This window comes from Puma concolor, chromosome E4 (genome assembly GCF_028749965.1).
Source record: "Puma concolor isolate L17-30 chromosome E4, mPumCon1.1.hap2, whole genome shotgun sequence".
Taxonomy (NCBI): domain Eukaryota; kingdom Metazoa; phylum Chordata; class Mammalia; order Carnivora; family Felidae; genus Puma; species Puma concolor.
In genome coordinates, this window is record NC_141683.1 from 36,671,210 (window position 1) to 36,684,793 (window position 13,584).

Consider the following 13,584-nt stretch of genomic DNA (forward strand, 5'->3'; position numbering starts at 1 on the left):
CACGCAACAAGACCTCTGCTACCACTTACCACGGCTCGGTTTAAGCCCCGGTGTTACCTTTGGGAGAGCGAAGTGGTCAGGACAGAACTCAGGAGAAGGACCAAAGATTACACGGATGAATGAGGCCATCGGTTTCCACGAGCTCCTCAGGGACTCTGCAGGGTGGGGAAGGGGGACCAGGCTGGCAGCACCCAGAGCAGCTCCAAACTTAGTTTTTTTTAGATATTTGGAACACCTGCAAACTGTATTTAGTAAATGGACACGATTGTCACAATCAAGGCTGAAAAATACACCAAGGCGACTAGAGGAAGAATGCAGGTCAGGGTAAAGCAGAAGTTCGGTTTTCACGACTGGAATCTATCCTTATTCTTTCATCCGGCAGATGCTCTGAGTCACTCCTATGCGCAGGTGGGGAACCAAGGTCAGGCTGACCCGACTCATGGCGGAGGCAGAACTCTCTGCCATTCAAGTTAGGACTGGTTCTGAGGATTGGGAGCCTGCCTTGGCCTGGGTTCCGGTTATCTAACAAGCCACCTCCAGTGTAGGGCTGAAAACAACAATGTATTTTGCTCACAAATGTGCAGCTTGGGCAGGGTGTGGTGGGGACGGTCCATCTCCACTGTGTGCAAAGAGCCATTTGAAGGCTCGCTCAGTGCATCTAGTGGTTGATGCTGGCTGTCGGCTGGGACCTCAGCTGGAACCGCCAGCTCAAACACCTAAATGCCTGCCCACTTCTTTACAATGTGGTGGCCGGCTTCCAAGAGTGAGCAACCCAAGAGAGAGGAAGTTGCCAGTTTCTGAATGTTGGGCCCAGAAGCTAGCATGGGGCAACTTCCCCTATAATCTATTGGTGAAGGAGTCACAGAGCCTAGATTCAAGGACCAAGGGCACAGACCCCGCCTCTTGATAAGTGAAGTGTCACAGATCTTTGCAGTCATGTTTTAAAGCTGACATAGGGGCGCCTGGGTGGCTCAGTGGGTTGAGCATCTGACTCTTGGTTTCTGCTCAGGTAATGGGATCCAGCCCCATGTCCAGGCTCTGCATGGAGCCTGCTTGGGATTCTCTCTCTCTCTCTCTCTCTCTGTCTCTCTCTCTCTCTGTCTGTCTCAAAAATAAACAAATAAATTTATAAATAAATAAACAAAGCTGCCATAGCCTACAGGTTGAGAAGAAATGACCCCAGCTACGGGGAGGAGGAGTGGTAAAGGTTGCAAACCCAGCTAACCTCTGCACTTCTCTCCAGAAAGTATAATGGTTAAAGATGTGGGCTGTGGTACTGTTCCCCCTGGACGCTTGCCCTGCCCTGCGGAGCAATATGCAATACGCTTGTGCCCTCTGATGAAGGCAGCTCTTCATAAACTGAATATGCAGCACTCGGATCCAAGAATTGCCAAGGGATTCTCATTTTTCTCATCCATTCCTTAAGTGATTTCATTTCCAGGCCCTTTTCCCAAGCCGGTCAGCATCCCTGGGAAATGTCGGCACTTGTCCGTGTTCCTTGGAAAATGCTACGCCTCCCTCAGTGCTCACATCAGCGACCAGCACCACGCACCCCCGGGCATGACCTCTCCATCGATGGACACAGTCTGGTGTCTCAGCAGTTTCTGGTTCTGTTTACACTTAACCGAGTTTGCGGAAGCCTAAACCTTCTCCCCTGTGGTGCCGCTAAACTCTGGCTCCTCATTCATGACAACGCGATTCCACAGTCATTAAGAAGACACCCTGTATTTAGGCAGCAGACCCAGAGTGAGACTTCACATTACCCGCAGAAGGGAAAGGTCACACGCACACACAACTTTCCTCTCTCGAGGGCCCTTGAGCTAAAGGTTCTTGTTGCCAGAAGTATTGCAGGGCAGTGAGTCGTGCAGGCAGGGCAGGGAGTGAGATATCACCTGCTGGGTGATTTTCCCCAAGTTTAAAACGCACAACAGGGGGCGCCTGGGTGGCGCAGTCGGTTGAGCGTCCGACTTCAGCCAGGTCGCGATCTCGCGGTCCGTGAGTTCGAGCCCCGCGTCGGGCTCTGGGCTGATGGCTCAGAGCCTGGAGCCTGTTTCCGATTCTGTGTCTCCCTCTCTCTCTGCCCCTCCCCCGTTCATGCTCTGTCTCTCTCTGTCCCAAAAATAAATAAACGTTGAAAAAAAAAAATTTAAAAAAAAAAAAAAAAAAAAAAAAATAAAACGCACAACAGGACCACAAAATAATCTTGACAGATGCCCATCCCTGATTCTGCTCCTCCATGCAAACCAGCCTTCCTACTCCCACTTGGATGTGTACGAGAGGGCACATCCAAGAAAAGATTTGGCTCCTAACCTGACAGGTGGTAGCACAGGGCTAGATTTATTTAGAAATACCTAATTAAGCTCCAGAGCAAACTAGTCATCAAGGTGTTTAATTGGCAGTATGTGACCATTAGGAGCTAATTAAGTCGTTCCCTCATACTTTGATTAATGCTTATCATTCGGCCACTGCGTGGCTGGTACAAGTTTAAAGAAAACAGAAGGCGCAGCTGGACGGCCCCTGGATGGTGGTCCCAGCCTTTCCCAGCACCGAGGCAGAACCGGCAGATGGGGCGGTGCGTGGGATGGTACATCTCGTTCCATGGCCCAAGCCCGGAAGTTCCTCTAAATCCATTTAATAAGGGGCTGTGGAGGCTCTGTTCCGTGCCAGCCGGCCAGGCAGAAAGGATAGTGCAGAGACTGGCTAAGCCTACGTTCAGATCCTACCTCCGCCTCTTACTACCTCTGTAACCATGCACCGCCTGGCCCTTCTGGATTCCGATTTGCTTCTCTGTGGAATGAAGACAAGTAACACCTACCTCACACAGCTCTTGCTTTAAAATAAAATTCAGGGGCGCCGGGGTGGCTCAGTCGGTTAAGCATCTGACTCTCAAGATTTCGGCTTAGGTCGTGATCTCACGGTTCGTGGCTTCAAGCCCCCCATCGGGCTCTGTGCTGACTGCAAGGGGCCTGCTTGGGATTCTCTGTCTCCTCTCTCTGCCCCTTGCCTGCTCATGATCTACCTCTATCTTTCTCAAAATAAATAAGTAAACGTTTTTTTAAAACTTTATTTAAAAAATAATAAGATAAAATAAAATAAAATAAAAATCAGATATCCTCAATCTTGTGTTCAAAACACTTAAGTGATTCCCACCTCAAAGTAAAAGCTGAAGCCCTTACAGTGACATGTAAAGCTTTTCATGATGTATCTCCTTCCCTTGTCCCCCTCCCCCATTATTGCTCTACCTTCTTCTACTACTACTTTCTCTTGCCTGTCCCGGCTCTGGCCACACCACTCTTCCTGTCTCCTTGGACACACCCAGTCCTCTCCTGCCTCGGGGCCTTTCACTTGCTGTTCCCACTGCCTGGAACATCCTTCTCCCCAAACGTCCACGTGGTTCACACCCTCGGTCTTTGCTCAAGTCACCGTTTCAAAGAGGCCCCTCTGACGTCCTTATTTCAAATTCCTACACTCTCCCCATGTAAAATAAAAAGGCTGGTGAGGGCTGTCCCTCATTCCTGCTTTACTTCTCCCATTTAATCCCATCTAACATGCAGTGTATCTCAGGATCTTGTGTTTACTTACTGTTTTGGAATGCCTACCCCACTCCGATATAGAAAGTAAACCCTATGATAGCAGAAAGAAGGCTTTGCCTGTTTTGCTCCGGTTGCATTTCCATGCCTAGAACAGTGCTTGGCCCGTGGGAGGCACTTGATAAAAATTTGTTGACTAAATGAATGAGCATTAAATGAAATCAAGCGTGCAAAGTGGCCAGTGCATATTGGTGTAGTTCGTTCCCTCATACTTTGAGGAACATACTAAGGGGAACAACTCATTTCCTTCTCTTGGCTACAAGAGGAACTGGTCTCTCTGCCTCTAAGGACTTCATAGCCACCAGGGGGGACAACTCCTCACACACACCTGCTGTACAAATAATCTTCCAACCACGCCCCAGCAGGGGAGCAGAGGAATGAGGGACAAGAGCCCCCTTGTGGCAAGATTGAATGGTTGCAGTCAGCCACCCACAAGGTTTATGCTGTATGATAAGTGATGCTCCTCGGGAATTCAGACAAGAATGGCACACACACTGCCCGCATGAAAGAAGCTTCTAGTTTAGGGCTCCACAGATTCCCTGTAAAGGACCAGATAGTAAATATTTGGTTACAGTCTCTGCTGTAACTACTCAGCTTTGCCATTGCCGCCTGAAGGCAGCTGTAGAGAATATACCAACAAATGGCTGTGACTGTGTTCCAATAAAACTTTATTTATAGATACTAAGACTTGAATTTCAAGTCATTTTCGTGTATCACAAATATCCTTTCTTTCGTGTGTCATGAAGCATTCTTTTTTTTTTTTTTTCCCCAACCACTTAAAAATTTGAAAACTGTTCTTAGCTCACAGGTCATGCAAAAACAGTGGGTGGACCAGATTTGGCCAGTAGACCATAGTGGGCCAATCCCCGGTCTAGATAGGAAAAAAGAAAATAAAACTCTGTTACTTATAACTGAGGCTTACAATATGGTGAGATCTCAGCCTTTCACTGAAGCTGGAAGTAACTAGATAAGGACGGGAGCAGTCAGGGAAGGTGTTGGGGAAGAAGCAAGACTTAGGCCAAGCGCTGAGCTAGGGCTACGGGCTGATAGACTAAGGGAAGGGAGGTAAACTTCCCTAGCATGAGCTGTAGTGATAGTAGTAATGCTAATAACCATAAGGGCTTCTTACTGATATACAGGATATAACAAGCCCAGCCCCTAGCATTAACTTAATCTTCAGAGATATCCTATTAGGAAGTAAATTTACTAACCCCCTTTTCAAATGAGGAAATCAAAACTCAGAGGGCTAATAATTTGCCCTAATATGTACAGTCAGTAGCAGAGTCAGAATCTCAGCGTAGGTTGTCTGCCTCCATAGCCCACCCTCCCTCCCTCTAGATTCCACACTTTGATCTAGATTCCCTCCCATTTCCTACAGATCAGATGCAGCTCTGTCCCTGGTGTGCCTGTATTCATGTAAATAACCATTTCCTAAATACACTCAATGAAAAATCAATTACATAGCAAAGTGGCTGAGGTTTGGATAAACAACCTAATTGTTCCCTCTGGGGCTGCTGGCTGAGCAGTCAATCCCTGCGGAGAGAAGAGAGTTAACATTTATTAAGAGCTCCACCTCAGGCACTGAATATGCATTCCCTTCCTCCTAGACCAGAATGGGTCAGATCCCCTCTGGCCCAGCTCCCACAGCATCCCAGGGAAGCTTCTGGTCTCTTACACCACTCACAATAGGGCCAAATGAGAACCCTATGTTCCAAGAAGACCTCTAACTAAGGCAAAACTCAAGAACTTGGCCCCGCAGGGGTGACTTCCAGTTGCCCTTCTCAAAGATGAACATCTAGCTACCTTCCTCTGATTGACTGGATTATACCCCTCCAGGAAGGCCACTCTGCTTATACCCCAAATAGTCCCTTAGGAGTTCTGTTTTCTTATACTTAAAATTTTGCAATTAGAATTTTCTTCTTTTGGATCAGGACCCCGTCCCTAATGAATACGCAGACATACCAAGAAGGTGTATTTCATCAAATCTTATCAATTATTAACTTTCCTGTAAACTCGTTTTCAAAAACTTTCAACAAGACGGGTGATTCAAAGTGAGCAATTGGCCAGAGAAGAGGCAGAATCTGGGTTTAGGCCATGCATAGTAGGAGAAGGCTGAAGACAGAAAAGTGGAAGATGATGTTCTGATGGACTGAACTTGCATGGACCTGTCTTTTTTTTTTCTCCCCCCACATTCCCCCTCCCCACCCCCCACCAGTTAGCTATTATCATCAGTCATTTCTTGTGAGCTAGGTATGGTGGGTGGCTGGTGATGCTTGAAGAAGTAAGATACAGTTCTTAACCTAAGACTCACAAATAATGACAATAGCATACAAGGCTATAGGAACACATTTATCAGTTCTAAAGTGATCCAAGATCTGGCCATTTCACTATGAAGTCTTGAGCTAACTGAAGGAGCCCTGACCAGGGAGTCAAGACACAAAGGTTCTAATCTCAGTTCGGTTGTATGTGTATTTGCTGTATGACCTTGCATGAGGACCTTCCCCTCTGGGGGCCTTGGTTTACTCATTCATTCATTCATTCAGCTTTGTGCCAGTGTTGTGCTAAGCATTGGGGATGAATACTGTGACTACATAATAAGTACTATTTCTGCTCTCATAGGTTTTGTAGTCTACTGGGGAAAGCAGACATGAAAGAGATAATTTCACAGGTAGTTTCCCTATAAAATAATGAAGTTTGTCTAGACCAGAGGCTTTCAGCCCTGGCTGCAGATTAGAATCAACTGAGAAACTTTAGGAAAGAAACTGAGATGACTAACTGGCCATTACCCCCCAAAGATTACAGTTCTAACTGGGAGGGCTCTAGAATAAATATTTTTATAAGTTCCCCCCAAGAGACTAATGTGCAACGAGGGTTGAGAGGCACTGAGCTAGACAATATCTAAAATTTCTTCCTGCTCTAATATCCTATCAGTCTTTATATTCTATGGATAATCTAAGACATATATTTGTATTTCTGTATATATGTATGTGAGAGAGACAAAGGTACACAGAGATGAAGAGAGAGACACAGAGACAGAGCAAGCAACCAAGGCCATGTAGTATGTGAAAAGACAAAATATAGGAGACCAGTGGGAAAATAACACATATCAACATTTCCCAAACTTGGCCTGAGGAATGTTCAATTGGATGTTTGTGCAGAGACTATGTGTCTACTTAATATTCTTTCTTCTTCTGTTATAAAACTTTAGCCACGTGCCCAGCTCTAGATTTCTATTTCCCAGCCTCCTTGTTAGGAAGATGTGACCAAAGAGACGCCAATGGAAGTCATGGTAAGGAACTTCCAGGAAATCTCCTTAAGGAGGAGATGCTCACTCACCAAGGGGGCACAGCCTTTATGCCCTTCACCTCTCCCCCAACTTCCTGCCTGGATCAAGGCTGTGATGGCCAGTACATCATTGGTCACCTGGAACTGTGTAGTGACATTCAGGGTGGAAATAATCAGCTAAGAGCAGAGAGATTAAAAAAAAAAAAAAAGGCTGGATGCCAGATGATACCATGGGGTCATATTCACTAGGACTAAATACTTTTGGATTTCTTTCACTTAAAATAGAAACCTTACTTTGTTTAAATGACACATTGGAGATTGTTTGACACCGATACAGGCATTGTATGGGGGAGAAAAAGAGCTCCTTCAAATAAGTTTGGGAGATATTGCACACCGCAGTGTAGCTCCCCACCTTGTCTGTAAAGACCCCCTGTTGCACATTTGCCCATATTAAAGGTTCATAACAGGAGTCTGTTCACTTTATTTAACCTGGTTCAGAACCTGGCTTTCCCCACATTCCCTTCTCACGACACATACATACTCAGCACACTGCATAGAACATCTCTTGATATTGCATAACATTAATATTCCTCAGCTCATTATTTGCCAATCTGTAACATAAATGCATCACTATTCACCTGTTGAAATACCAGAATACCTAGCATCTGAGCATCAATACAAAGCATCAATCAAATATTTCATACCAAATGTCACAGACCAACCAACTATATGTTTTCTTGTCCATTTAGTTGGTGCACTGGAGAGACAAAGTCAGAAGCGCCCTTCTCAGAAATAGTTCCAACAACCCAAATCCAAAATGGCCACCGTGAGTTCTCTCCCTCCAGCTGTCGATAGCTCCCAGCTTGTCTTCTGCTCTCAGCTGCATGATGTGTACTGACCTGTGTTTTCTCACTCTGGCCCATCTGGAAGGCTTCTAGGAATGCAAACAAAAACCAAGGCTGCTTAGGAACTAGCTTTCAGAATGAAGCTCTTTTGGCAAAACTATTTCTCTGGCAGATGTAGGAGAGTCCAGATCACCTGGCCATTAGCTTCTCCTCTGTGATAACTAACTGTGAGTGTATAAATAAGACACAACCTGACCTATTCCGCCTTGGCATTTGATTTGGCCATTTCAAGAGTTCCAAGGAGGTCACCTATCTTTTTCCTACTTAAATTCCTGTAACAGCTAACGAGTCCTTTCATTTCAAAAGAAGCTTAAACTGAAAAAAACCCTATGAAAAGGAACACTAACAAATCCACTAAAAGTGTAAACTCCTGATACTCTTTCCTAAGAACCAATCTTACCAGAGCAATGGTTCTCCATCCCTTTACTTTTAACCTATCTGTGTCTTTATATATAAAGTGAGTTTTTTTGTAGTGCATATTTTTGTAGATGATAGAGTTGGGCCTTGCATTTTTTTTTTGTATCTGCTCTGACATTCTCAGTATTTTTTTAATGTTTTATTTTATTTTATTTTTGAGAGAGAGAGTGCAAGCGGGGCAGGGGCAGAGACAGGAAGACACAGAATCTGAAGCAGGCTCCAGGCTCCGAGCTGTCAACACAGAGCCCAACATGGGACTCAAACTCACGAACCGTGAGATCATGACCTGAGCTGAAGCTGGTTGCTTAACCAACTGAGCCACCCAGACGCCCCCATTCTCTGTATTTCAATTCATATATGTAGGCCATTTATATTTAAAGTGATTATTGATGTAGCTGGATTAATATCTGTCACTTTTTTTAACTGTTTGCTAATTTTTGCTCATGTTCTTGTTTCTCGTTTTGCCTGCCCTTCTTTTTCTGCCATTTCAGTTTTAACTATTTTGTATGATACCGTTCTTTCTCCTCCTTTAGCATGTCAGTTGTATTTCTTTAAAAAAATTCCTTTTAGTGGCTTCCCTGTATTTTGCAATACACGTTTATAATTCATGTAAATCTACTTTCAAATATCACTATATCATTTCACAGGTAGCATTAAGTACTTCAGTACTTCTAACAGAGATTCCCCCATTCCTCCTCTATCTCTTAAAACATAGCTGCATTCATTTCATTTAGTCATACACTATAACCACCCAAGGCCTTTTCACTAGTATTGCTTTGAAAACTTATCTGTTGGATCAATTGAGAATAAGAAAAATAAAAGACTTTATTTTACCTGCACTTCTTCCTTCTCTGATGCTCGTTCATTCTTGTTATAGATCCAATTTCTGACTTATCATTTTCCTTCTCTCTGAGAATATCTTTTAACATCTCTTTCGGAGCAAGTCACCGGCCATGAATTCCCTCAGCTTTTGTCGAAGAAAGCCTTTATTTTTCCTTCGCTTGTGAAGGATGATTTCACTGGATATAGAATTCGAGGTTGGTGAGGTTGTTTTCTTTCAACACTTTAAGGATGACACTGCCTTCCTCTTGTTTGTGTGATTTCGGACAACTCCATTTGAACTCTTATCCTTGTTCTTCTATAAGAAGGTATTTACACTCTCTGGCATTTTTCAATATTTTCTCTTTATATTTGATTTTCTGCATATTAAATATAATACACAGAGGTGTACATTTTTTGATACTTATCCTACCTATTATGAGCTTCCTGGATCTGTGGTTTGGTATCTGTCATTAGTTTTGGAAAATTCTTGGTCGTTATTACTTCAAATATTTCTTCTACCCCTTCTTCTTATTCTTTGTGTATGTTCTACCTTTTGTTCCACTGGATCAGTGTTTCTCAAAGTGTGTTCCCTGGACCAGGAGCATCAGCATCACTTGGAAAGTTGTTAGAAGTGCAATAATCAAGCCCTCCTCCAGCCCAGACCCACTTACTCTGAAACTCTGGGGATGAGGGCCAGGCACGTGTGTTTACTCAAGCTCTCTGAGGAGGTGGGGGGATCCTTTTGCATTTTAAAGTTTGAAAACCACTACATCAAAGCAGGAGAATGAGCACTAGGATACCCAAAAAGGGATGATACAGAGAAAAGGAAGTATAACAGCTAGAAACACCTAATGTGTCTTAGAATCGTGCCCTGCTTTACCTATCATTGGCTTTCTTTTTTTTTTTTTCCCAACGTTTATTCATTTTTGGGACAGAGAGAGACAGAGCATGAATGGGGGAGGGGCAGAGAGAGAGGGAGACACAGAATCGGAAACAGGCTCCAGGCTCTGAGCCATCAGCCCAGAGCCCGACGCGGGGCTCGAACTCACGGACCGCGAGATCGTGACCTGGATGAAGTCGGACGCTTAACCAACTGCGCCACCCAGGCGCCCCTCATTGGCTTTCTTATTGAGGTCGTTCATGGCTTAAATGAGTTCTAAAGGAAAACATGGGACTGACTCCAAATGAGCTGCCAGCCTCTTTGCCTCCTTTAAGTCTGTTCCCAGCCAGTGGCTCTGAAATCAGGCTGCACATCACTCTTAGAGCCCTCAGTTAAAATGAACTCTAGACCGACTGAACCAGAATCCCCAAGGTTTGAAACCCAGAAAACTACACTGTTAACATGAGTCCCTGGATATTTTGACTCCGTTAGTCCATGACCTGGCAATAGGGGACCACTGCTAAGACCCCCATGACTGGACCAGTTGGCTACTCTTTATGAGAGCCCAGCACAAACCCCTCCCCAAAACAATCCCGAAGTACTGTGGCCATATTTAAACAGCCTCTGCTTCACCCTCTCTCCCTTCCTCTACCTTTCCTTTCTTCAGGTTGACCTGGAGTCTTTCACACCCTCAGAGATGAGCTCCAGAGCCAAGAGCTGAGTTCTGGGCTTCATGTGACACCCCCACTCTTCTTTGATACCACCGGACATAGAGCACAACGTTCTCGGAGACACGGGCTAAATGTCCTCACTGACCCCACTCCCACTAGAATGTAGCCCTTTCTCCTCCTTCCACATCCCCAACCCCACTGAGGTCAGCCCTACGGAAACGTGGCCCCACTCTTAAGTTCCAACTAGTTACCCTAATGCCACAGTCCATAAAACTTGATCTTGCCCTAGACCCCAGTCAATAGCTGGGGGCTCTGTTTTTACTAACTGCATATCCTAAGGCTGTTATCTGGTTCCATGCCCCAGGACAAAGGCTGGTACCTTGTTCCCTTCAAGAGACTGCACTCCTTCGGCCTGTTTACAAAGTGTTCCACATGTCAGCCATTCCAGATTCTTGACTGTTGGGACCTGCAACTTTTCTGGTACCAGTGGGCTCTGGAGTCATGCTGGGGGCCCTTGGGCATGGGTTGGGCTTGCGTCGGTATGAGAGGAGTAACTGGACCCTATGGAACCTGGCCTGTCCTTTTTGATGGACTCATTCTGAATCCCAAGACTCCAATCTTTCCTTCCTGCCAGGGCTGAGGGTGAGGCAAGGGAGGCACCTGAGAGGGACTAGCTCCCAGGGTCAGGCAAGCACAAGGTCAGCAACTGACAGCAACTTACATTTTATGCTCTAGACTCCTCACCCACCTCACCCCGGTCCCAGCCCGGCTTCCTGCTCCAGTTGCCATGAATGCTCCAGGTCCCAGTGCAAGACTAAAAGAGGGACGCTATCAATCCCAAGGCCTCCATCGAGTCATTCAGCCAATATTTATTATATGCCCCTAGGTAATAAGCACAAAGGAAGCAGAGTTCCTGCCTGTAAGGAGCTGAGCATAGTAAGAAAACATGTAAACAAGAAGTGATAACCCAAGGCTGGCTAGGACAGGTGCTAAGCAGAGGTATATGTGGAACAGCAGAGGAGGTGGAATTAATTACGAGAGACAGCGGAGAAGGCTTCAAGAAGGCAATAGTGTTTCCTGGGCCCTGGACACTGTACAGACTACATCTAGGGAGAGAAAATGGGAAGCTAACAGCAGGTGGAAAACAGAACAAATCAAGGTGTGGTGGGTTCTGCAACTAGCAGGTGGTTGGCATCATTAGAAGGTTAGAGACTTAGAAAGAACAATGGGAGGTGAGGTCTGAAGGAAAGAGGACCAGATGGTGGAGAGCCTTGAATAGTCTGCTAAGGAATGCTGGCTTCCATCTCTGGTACATGGGACCTCCTGGAAGATTTTGAGGCAGGAGACAGAGTAATTAGAATCAGCATCACAAATCAAGAATCGGAAGTTGGGGGTTGTAAACAAGATCAGCAACGGCAGGGGGGGCACCTGGGTGGCTCAGTCAGTTGAGCGTCTAACGTCAGCTCAGGTCATGATCTCATGCTTCATGGGTTCAGTCCCTGCGTTGGGCTCTGTGCTGACAGCTCAGAGCCCGGAGCCTGCTTCGGATTCTGTGTCTCCCTCTCTGTGCCCTTCCCCTGCTCATGCTCTGTCTCTCTCTCTCTCTCAAAAATAAATAAACATTAAAAAAATTTAAAAAATAATAAAAATCAGCAATGGGAGAAGCAATTGGGAAACTGTGTTAAGGACAGTCACTGAGCAGTGTCTGATTTTCTGAGTCAAGTTTAACGAATGCCAGGGGCTGTTATCTGGGGGCTAGAAAAGTGGTCAGGGCCAAGGAGCCAGCCTTGACAGGCACCCATCAATCCCCAAGCACAAGCATCAGCCAAAGCACAGGCCACTGCAGAACGGGAACCTAAAGCCACTGGCCCAGATGCTCTGTGGGACAACAACCTCCAGAGCTGCTTTTTGGAGATGGCACACCCGATGGGCCCAGTAGGCTTTGTGGCCTGCTTCCTGGGGTGCACTCAAGCTGCTTCTGTTTAAGAAAATCTCCTCTCTCCAGCCCAGGAAGCAAAGCACCTACCACATCTGGTTTTGGGGTTTGGGATTAAATGGCCCCATCTATCAGAAGCCCTAAAGAAGAATGCCCAGGTAACCTCCAAGCTCCCCTCCTGCCCTATCAGTCCGTGGCTTGAGGATTCCATGACTATCAGATACAAACACCAGAGACTGGTTCTTGTAGGATTCCTTGCTGAAACATTCCTGTGTGTCTGTAATAAATGGACTCCCATCAGTGGTTCACTTCTCTCCAACCACACGAGAACTCCCAAGCCCGGCCACTGTCTTCTCTCACCTGGGCCACTGCTAGAATCTTCTGCCTGGTCTTCCTGTTTTTAGTTTGGCCTTCACTGCTCATTTCACGTTCTACAAGGAAGCCAGAGGAGAATTACTAGTGCACCTCAATCTGCTCAAGGCATATCCTGCTTAAAAATCCTTTCTGTTGCCTCAGTGGTGCTTTGAAAGGGCTCACCAGAGCCTTTGTGTTGCAGCCCCACAACCTCTTCAGCCTCGGCTCTCACCCACCATCCCTCAAACCCCAAGCTCAGCAATTCAAGTCCCCAAACACCTGAACTCTCACCCCATTCTGACCCTCTGCACAGACCACTCTCATTGCCTCAGGGACTACTGACCAATAGAAAAATGGCAGAAGAATGCAAGCCACTTATGCCATCTTAAGTTTTCTAGCAGCCACATTGGAAAAAAGTGGAAAGAAATGGGCGATCTCATCATTAACAACGTATTTTATTTAACTCAGTCTACCCAAAATGTTATGGCTTCAACATGTAAATCAAGAAGAAAATATTGAGATCGTTTACATTCTTTTTTCAGACTAAGTCTTCAAAAGCTGATGTGTATTTTATTTATTTATTTTTTTAAATCTGATGTGTATTTTAAACTTATAGTATCAATTTGGACTGGCCACGTTTTCAAGTGCTCAACAGCCACATGCGGCTAGTGGCTGCCATATTGGCTAGCACCAGCCAAACACAGCTTCCTTCTTCTCCATCCGG

The 13,584-nt window shown here is 45.6% G+C and overlaps 2 long non-coding RNA genes across 3 annotated transcripts in view; both read right to left on the minus strand.

Moving 5' to 3' along the window:
- Positions 1 to 7,339: 7,339 nt before the first annotated feature.
- On the minus strand, positions 7,340 to 9,913 carry LOC147572589 (uncharacterized). The gene is made up of 2 exons (XR_015246184.1): positions 9,032 to 9,913; positions 7,340 to 7,809 (listed from the first exon to the last, which is right to left on the minus strand). It is a non-coding gene; the product is annotated as an uncharacterized LOC147572589 (long non-coding RNA).
- Positions 9,914 to 10,138: 225 nt separating this feature from the next.
- The window catches only part of LOC147572590 (uncharacterized), a 31,426-nt gene continuing 27,980 nt past the window's right edge, over positions 10,139 to 13,584 (minus strand). Inside the window, exons 6-7 of one of the 2 annotated variants that reach the window (XR_015246378.1) lie at positions 12,867 to 12,937; positions 10,139 to 11,893 (exon numbers count right to left, since the gene is read on the minus strand). This is a non-coding gene — a long non-coding RNA (uncharacterized LOC147572590). Of the gene's footprint in view, positions 12,938 to 13,584 lie in introns of both variants that reach the window. The other variant, XR_015246377.1, reaches the window with a different exon arrangement.